General features: G+C 35.7%; 1 long non-coding RNA gene across 1 annotated transcript in view; it reads right to left on the bottom strand.

Annotated features, from left to right (window-relative positions):
- The window catches only part of LOC116186601, a 14,089-nt gene extending 8,315 nt beyond the window's left edge, over positions 1 to 5,774 (bottom strand). Inside the window, exons 1-2 of the long non-coding RNA XR_004151619.1 lie at positions 5,060 to 5,774; positions 4,186 to 4,300 (exon numbers count right to left, since the gene is read on the bottom strand). This is a non-coding gene — a long non-coding RNA (uncharacterized LOC116186601). The remainder of the gene's footprint in view (positions 1 to 4,185; positions 4,301 to 5,059) is intronic.
- Between the last annotated feature and the right edge of the window lie 2,670 nt (positions 5,775 to 8,444).

Raw genomic sequence — 8,444 nt, 5'->3', positions numbered from 1 at the left:
TTTTTTTTTTTTTTTTTTTTTTTGTTCGTGAAATCCAATAAAGCTTCCATCGATCAGACGCGGAAGGAGAAAAAATGTCGGCCAGTCTGGTTTTTCGAGAGCCACGTTCCACCGCTCCCGCTTCCTGCTTCGTTTCCGGTACACGCGGCTCTTTTCGAAACGCGCTGCAAATTCTCATTGTTTGTCGAACATCGCGGCTGCCTCGAAAAATATCCACACTGCCAAAATATCGGGCCTTTTGGCTATTGACTGGTGACCGAGTGTGTGTATCGACGATGACGGATGAAGTCGGCGGGAATCGGTGAAACGGTTCGTAAACGTGTTTTGTTGACGGATCCTTTGTCGAGGCAACGTGTTTTCAAGCGATTACAATTTTTCACGTTTGAAAATATGATTTGAAAGTGTGAAACAATAGTTAAAATTGTTTGTACAAAATGTATATACAAAAAAGAATATTGAAATTAAATACATAGATCGATCGCGTCGTCTTTAGATTCATTTGAAAATATGACCAATGCTAAGCTAAAGAGAATAAAAATTGATATTGAATCAAGAATTCCAAATATTAAAACGTAAATTTTTCCTTTCCCTTGTTTTGAGATCACCTTACAATTTACGATTACATATTCGTTAAATAATTAGATCAATTTAAAAATTATAGACACACTTGTTAGAAACAACTACTAAATCCAGTACTCTATACAGTATCTCCGTATATATATACCAGAAACAGCAATCTTTTTTCCTTCAAAGAAAGCAAACTTGTTCGCTCGAATCGAATCACTGAAACTTTCTCCGCGAAGATATCCAGTCGACCATGAGATTCTCGATATATTATTAAGAATGGAAACGGTACAGGGTTGATTCATCGTGTTCGAGCGAGTTGCCTGGTCGAGCGTGATCCAGGAGGAAACCGGCCCATTACGTGTTGGCTCGTAAAGCATAGGCGGCGAGAGGAAGGGAAAATAAAACGTGATCAAGCAGGAGAAGGAGTCGTATGAAAATGGAGGAGGGGCGCAATAACACGCGAAGGATCATCAGGGTGCAGGAGTAGGAATACCAGTTGTCTCGGATCGAAACGATATGGCGGTGGAATTCCTAAACGCAGCCCAATAAAAACTTTTCCAATTGACTTCCCCCGGCTTAATTCAACCAAGTCGAAGGTAAGTAGCTAGGCGGGTTATACGACGGCTCTGTGAACGAGGAAGGTTATTCGTTGAGGATCCGCGCGAGAAATGGTGGTGGGGGTTGGAAAGGGGCGAGAGAGTACAAAGGGATGGTTGACTACACCATTGCCCTAAAACGAAAGATCAATCGGGACTTTTTTTCCAACATTGAGCACTGTGTGATCCTTCCTTTCTTTAACCATTTTACAAATCTTTATCGGAGGATCCTCTTGGAAGCTTAATTGAAAGTGATGAAAAGGGATGATTGAGAGTGATAAATGATTCGTTGAAATCGTTTCTTTCCAATCGATGAAATTTGAAATTTGTGATTTATGTTAAGTTGATCCACACTCATTTTATGTAAACGAAGTGTGTCTTCACTTAACATTTCTTTGTAAAAATTGACTCTGTACATCTACAATTTTAATTTTATAATAATGATTTAAGAATTTGGATCTTGAATCAGATTTACTTGAAAATAATTTTTTCTTTGTTTTAATATATAGTGAAGAGGAAATATATAATAGTAATAAGATTATAATATAACAAACATTAAAATCAAAATATAAATGATTTCTGGTCTAATTCGTTTTTATTGGTTTTAATTAGAAATTAAATTAAGGTTGGAAATTAAATTGTTTCTTGTTTGTTATTGAAGAACATCAGAAAAAACTGCGAGGATGGTGGATAAATGTTTTAATTACAGTCCGAGAGAAAATTGTTCATTCTCTTGGAACTTTATTTATTTAACAAAGAAGATACAACTTTTAATAGGAGCTAAATTCTTTTATATAAGTATTTTAATTTAACAATTTTGAACAATTCAACTTTGCAGCTTTGTATTTTAATTTCCACGTTTGTTAATATTATAATATTATATTTTATTGGTATGATTGTAATTAAGCTCTTGTAATCTAGGTCTTCGTATATCTCTTTACCTTATAAAACAATGTAACTTTTACACGGGAACAAACAAAATGCATTTAACTGCACGAACGATTTCCACAACGATCATTTCGAGGAGTTTTCTGCAACATGGCGGATTCGATGCACGTATTTCCGAGTTAATAGCAATTAGAGCATGTAGCTACTAGAAACTGTCGCGTTGCCCTGGGGTAAAAGCGAGTCCGCATCTAGCAACACACTAAATGAATCATTTGATTGGGAAACAGCATCTGTTTCTGTTTTCAGAAGAGCGAAGTTATTGAAATCGCACGGCTCTTCGAGTAACCGGGATCAGACCAAACAGTAATGTCGTTTAGTCCGAACTATGCATTCAATTTAAACATATCTCGCATCTCAGCAATCTCATTTCAATCCCCCTACAAGTTTTTAAAGTTAATCCTAACTTTTAAAACGAACACCACTAATGATTCGCCTTCAATTTAATAAAGATTGTTTCCCATTATTTCTTTTGCAAAATTAATTCTCGTGCAATAAATTTCTTGACTTTCTTAATTCTCAAGATTTTTTTATTTCCAAATCGAGGAATCACTTCAAGAAATATTTACTCGAGAAACGATTTCAAATATACGCTTAAACGATATTCTTAATAATCTCTTCCCCTCCCAAGAAAGAACAAATTAAGAAAATAATTTCCACTTGGCACGACTTACCCTCAAAAAAGCAGTATCTCTTTGTTGATTCGCGAGGAAAGGGTTTGCAAGGGGGACGGATATCAGAACAGTTCCGTGAAGTTTCGATAAGTCGGTCTCGAAGCATTTACTTCCTGGTAAGCACGACTGCCTCGGATAGGTTAGAAGACTGGAGGAAGTCTAGACTTTGAAAGATCAAAAGGCATCGGCGGCCTGGAAGTAACACGGTCCTGGTGTCTGGCTTCTCAGTCGGATAGCTTCCAGAATACCCTCTTTTTCGTTTCTTCATTCACCCTCTTTCTTCCTTTTCGTCCTTTTCTTTCTCTTTCTCCCCTTCTGTTCTCATCTTCGGTTCCTATTTCAATCTCCTTGTCCTCCTTTGTCGAGCCTATTCGTCTCTCTCTCTCTCTCTCTTTCTATCCCGCAACGAACTTTATAGGTTATGCAATCGTCCTTAAACGCTTTACAATAGCTGGCACTTTGATATCAAATCCGTGGATCATCGCGGAAATTGCGGTATTAGGTGACGATCGATGTCCACCGATGTAAAACGCAACGCTTGGAATGGATATCGTTAAATGAACCGGAGCAACGATGTGTACCGTGGGAATTCGTATAATTGACTGGATTTCGATACGAAACAGAAGGCTTTTGTTTTCGTTGAACGATAGAGATAGCGTATATTCTTTGAAACGAAGATTAGGATTTGTAAATAGAGACTTTAACCTTATGTTTATTATTGGCATAGAGATATTGTTATTGAAACATTCATTGTGCGTAAATGTTTCCTTTCAATATATTAATTTAAATTGTGCGAAGAAACACGAAGAAAGAAGTGATTTTTTTTAAATTAAAGATAAAATTTAATATTTAAACAAAAGACTTGTAATAAATTCAGACGATTGTTCATAAGGAATGGTGAATTTATGGTCTTAATTAATACATTATCTTTTATTCATTGCTCTACCTATACTGATAAATATTAAATTAATTTTTACAGCATTTTAATTTTTACAGAATTTTATACAGCATTCGGGTATTTTATGATTAAAATTGAACAAAATGATGAGATTTTCCCTAATGATAAAACCATTTCGCACCATTGGAGTTTAATTGCAAAGCCAAGTATCTCAGTTTCTTTATTAAAAGGTATCGATACGGTATCGATAGCGAAAAGGGAATAAGAAAATAGTTCGTCCAATGGAAAAACAATTTTCTTCGATTTCAATAAAGGAGATTATTCGGCAAAAAGAAACATCCGTGCTCCTTCGTCATTCATTATCCCTTAGTTCAGCTTCTTTTTCCTCTGATTCTTCGTTTCTCAGAGATTTTTTCGCCAAGGATCAAAGCACGCGATGAGAAGTTTGATGCGATTATAAATTGAAGGATAAGAAACGGAAGAGCTAATTGCATCTTTTTTCTACCTGCAAAGGATGAACTTTTCCTCTTCTTCGAGGAGAGAACTAAACGGTCGACCTCGTTCAGTGGCGTGCTCGAATCGGGATTCTATTAACCCATTTCCCGAAATCGTGCGTCAACCTATAAAAAACGAAGTTTAACGACGGTTTTATATCCGAGAACACGATTGCACGTCACTGAAACATCTCTGTTACCAATGGGAACAACCTTTGAAATTAGCTCTCCCCGCGATACCGGTCAGAAACAATAAAAATTTCAATTGTTTCTTTGTACTAGATTCGAATCAATTAACTCCGACAGTGTAATAATATTAAAAGTTGGAAACTATAGAAAGTAATTATATTTATTATCGAAATTTTCGATATCAAGAATATCAATTTTTCGCATTGTAATATTCAAGATGTGAAATTTATATAAGTATTTTTAACAGTTCATTCGAATTTCTCTCGAACAATTCATTGTGAAAGAATTATATAATTTTTCTTTCATTTCTTAGATTATATTAATTATAAAAATAATGCAATTATATAATAAAAAAATGTTAATTTTCAGAATTCTAAATATTCAATTTTCAACTTTAATTAATCCCAACTTATTTCCCTTTTGTTTCTTAATATAAATTTCAATTTACAAATATCAATATCGATTGAAGTTTAAAAAAAAAAAAATTCAATCATTATATTATAATTATCGTATAAAATCGTTATATTTCTTCTATATCCCGCACGCGCAAACAGCTTTTAACTTTCAACAAAACATTCATATATCCGAATAACTTCGCAGAATTAATTTGAAATAACGAGTCAATTCACCGTCCATGTTCAATGGTTTAAAACGAATCGGAATATTTCTGGATTGGATTCAACGCAAATTACTCACGGTTTGTTTCACACGGTTGTACACAATTGATAATAATTTAAAATTTAAGTACACAACAAATTCTGTGCCACGGTTGTTACGTAAATCACGTTTTAATGTAACAACGTGTTCAGACGTTGAAACGAGAAATTAGAGTATCTGTCCACTAGCCGGCGGAATAAATGTAACAACAACAATGACAACAACCGTATGTGAGCAGAATTCGTTTACACGAGCCAGCTGACACTAATGATGCTGCGTTCACGGAACACTGGTGGCTGCTTTTGCGCGCTGTTCCGCTTAAAACGTACAATTGTTCTATTGTTATTATTATCATTATCCCGATGTCTATTTAATTTCGTTACTTCTGCAGCCGGCAACGATTAAACAGACGTCAGGCGGCCGCCAATTTATATTGGGATGGAAACTGTATCCGGGACCACTTTGCTGATTACACGCTTCGATGCGCGTATAAATGTCAAAATAAAATTCAACGCCATCGATTCTCCCCGATAATTCCATAAAACGTGGAAACTCGATCATCGGCCAGTCGCATCGGTTGTTGTAAAAGAATCGTGGGACTGCATCGAACGAGTTATTTTTCCATCTGGTGTAATCTTTCGCCTCTATTTCGTTGAAATACGAATGCTCGTACGATGCAATTTTAATTTAATTTTCTAGCCAAGTGATTTTTACGCTGATTTGACTCGTTGATTAATAAAAATTATATATATTTCGCTAGGATGTTAATTAAATTCTTCTAATTGGTCAACGAACAACGATGGGTCACTGGGATTTTTCTCTATTCTTTAAATTTACTGGTACGATCAATTTTTATGATACTTGAATGAAATTAAAAAATATTTAATAAGAATACAAGTCCAGCTGATAAAGAATTTATTCACATATCTGATTCATTCCATTGTCATCAACAGTTTTGAAAATATTCCAACGGATTAATCCCATTATGTATATTATAAATAAAAATTAGTATTAAAAAATTTTCGCGCTTATACGAACAATTAAACAAATTAAACAATTAATCGAATTATAGTTTGAGACTTACTTGCAGATCATACCCTTTCAAACTCTTCGTAATTTAAATTATCATAAAATCAAAAAACTACAATGCTCCAAAACAATATAACAATCCTAATTTCCTAAAATAACATCCACTCGTGTGCTCAAATCGTTTCATCGCAAAACAAGTAGATTTAAAATTACGGCCACCACTCCACAGAGCAACAAGCGCGAAAACGGAAGGCAGGAAGTGAGTATTTCGCGCGGAGAACGGTTAATTTCAGACGGTTAGCTTCGCAACAACGAAAGTTCACTGCGCAACAGTTATAATTGCAAATAATGAAATATTTCGTTTTAAAGTCGTGTACGCGTGAATCCTCTCGAGCCCGGGGAGAGAGAACTTATTCTCGTCGTTCAACTTTCGCGACTCTAATTGCCAAAACAGCCGCTCTCGTTTCGAATCTAATTTGCGAATGACGGCTCGCGTTTGTCGCGAATTAAAAGCGAGGGAACAAGCAAGAATTTGTACACCTACGAGACTTTGCGTATCTTCTTTCCTTCTTTCTTTCCGTGAGCCAATTATCGAAAGGAAGGAGGGATAAAAGGATGAGTACGTTTCCTTCGAAGAAGATGCTTTCAATATATCCGGCAAAAGGAATTACAAAAATTCGGATATTAGTTTCGGTGAGGATCGATCGTAATCGTGTGTGAAGAAACCGTGGGGATCCAGGATGAAGAGGGATGGAGGAAGGGAAAGAGCTGTGGGGGTGGAGAGGACGTAGAGGCTCGACTTCTCCTTTGAGATCGTGCCAAAGAACGTTTCATATGAAAATAAACCAAATAAATCGCCTGTTTCAGACGTTCGCGTAATAGGAAACGAAATAGGATGTCGATAGATCGAGCTGTTTTTAGTTGTTTTCCCCCTTCTTCTTCTTCATCCATCCTCTCTCGATCAACCGTTCACCCTTCCTTCCTTCTTTCGACGTCATCCCTTTCGTTTCTTCTTTATTTTTTTCTTTTCTTTCTTTTTTTTTTTTCTTTTCTTCCCTATATTTCAATGGAATGTTTCGCGTGTTACCAAGTCTCCTCGTTTTCTTCTTTTTGATCGTGGCTGTCGTTGTGTGCACATTTTTGCGTTCCACTCGTGAGAGAAGTTGCAGGTCTCACCGATATACACGCGTCTCGTTCTCGACTGGTTGTCGAAGGGAAAGCCAGGTGCGCACCTTTCCCGGAAAGAAATATCCAATCTTCCCCTGTCGGTCAAAGCGCGCCGCAAAAAGGGGCGAAGAATGAAGCGAGGCGTAGCTACGTTGATGTACCACGAAACGTCTTTACATCAAATATCAAATACATGCCGAGAGCCTTCTAACGCGACCTCTAGTTTTTGGAAAATTGCCAAAATGTTCGATCTATTGAGATGTCTAATTGAAAAGAGAACAAACGATGTTAAAATTAGGAAAAATTAATCGTTGTATTGCTCGTGTGTTACTTTGCAAAATAAATTATTTGAGTATTTGATTGCACCTTGTTTGGAAATTTCAAAGTGAAGAAAGGATGTAACGGAGAATTGAAAAAGAATGATAAATGATGTGAAATCGTGTATGTGTGATTTTGAAATTTGATTCGATTCAATAAATTATCGTATGCTGTTGATTATTCAAAGTTGCACGAGATAATACATATTAATATAATATTTGAAAATTTAAACATATTATATTTTAAACACATGTTTCAAATTTATTATATTTGTTATATTTGTTTGTACACGAATTTAAGATCAATATTTATTCGAAGATTTATTCGAAATTTCCATTGCTACATAAAATACTTGTATCTTTTATGCTTCTATTTACTATATTTGGAAAATTCAGAGGGAACGCAATCTAAATGCAAATAATAATAAGAAAATTCTCCGGATTTTACGCTACCCATGTATGGAACTCTTATAAAAAAGAAAATGACGAAACAAATAATACGAATAATAAAATCCGAAAGAATTACAAGCTCATAATTGAACCGATAATGTTCGTGTCAGATTTCCTACTAAACATTAACAGAGAGCCTATCTTCCTTCGATTTTACATCTCCTGTATCGTTCCCTTTATTTACATTTACGTCTCTTCAAAAATAAACACATCTCACGACGTATATTCGCGCAAAGCGAAAACAAAGACAAGGAATTTTCCTTTCTCCCAGGAATCCACGTCCACAAATTTTAATAAAATCCCGTCTCGAGATGAAAAACAAAAATGATCACCCCCTTTTCCCCCGAACATCCCTCCACCTCTACGTTCTTTTCCATATTACACGAGTGAAAACCATTCAACCATTAATCCTGTGTATTTCCTCCTCGCAGAAACATACCCTCCGCCCTGTTGCGCTATTT

This window comes from Apis dorsata, unplaced genomic scaffold, assembly GCF_000469605.1.
Source record: "Apis dorsata unplaced genomic scaffold, Apis dorsata 1.3 scaffold_44, whole genome shotgun sequence".
NCBI lineage: Eukaryota > Metazoa > Arthropoda > Insecta > Hymenoptera > Apidae > Apis > Apis dorsata.
This window is presented reverse-complemented; position numbering and strand designations above follow the sequence as displayed.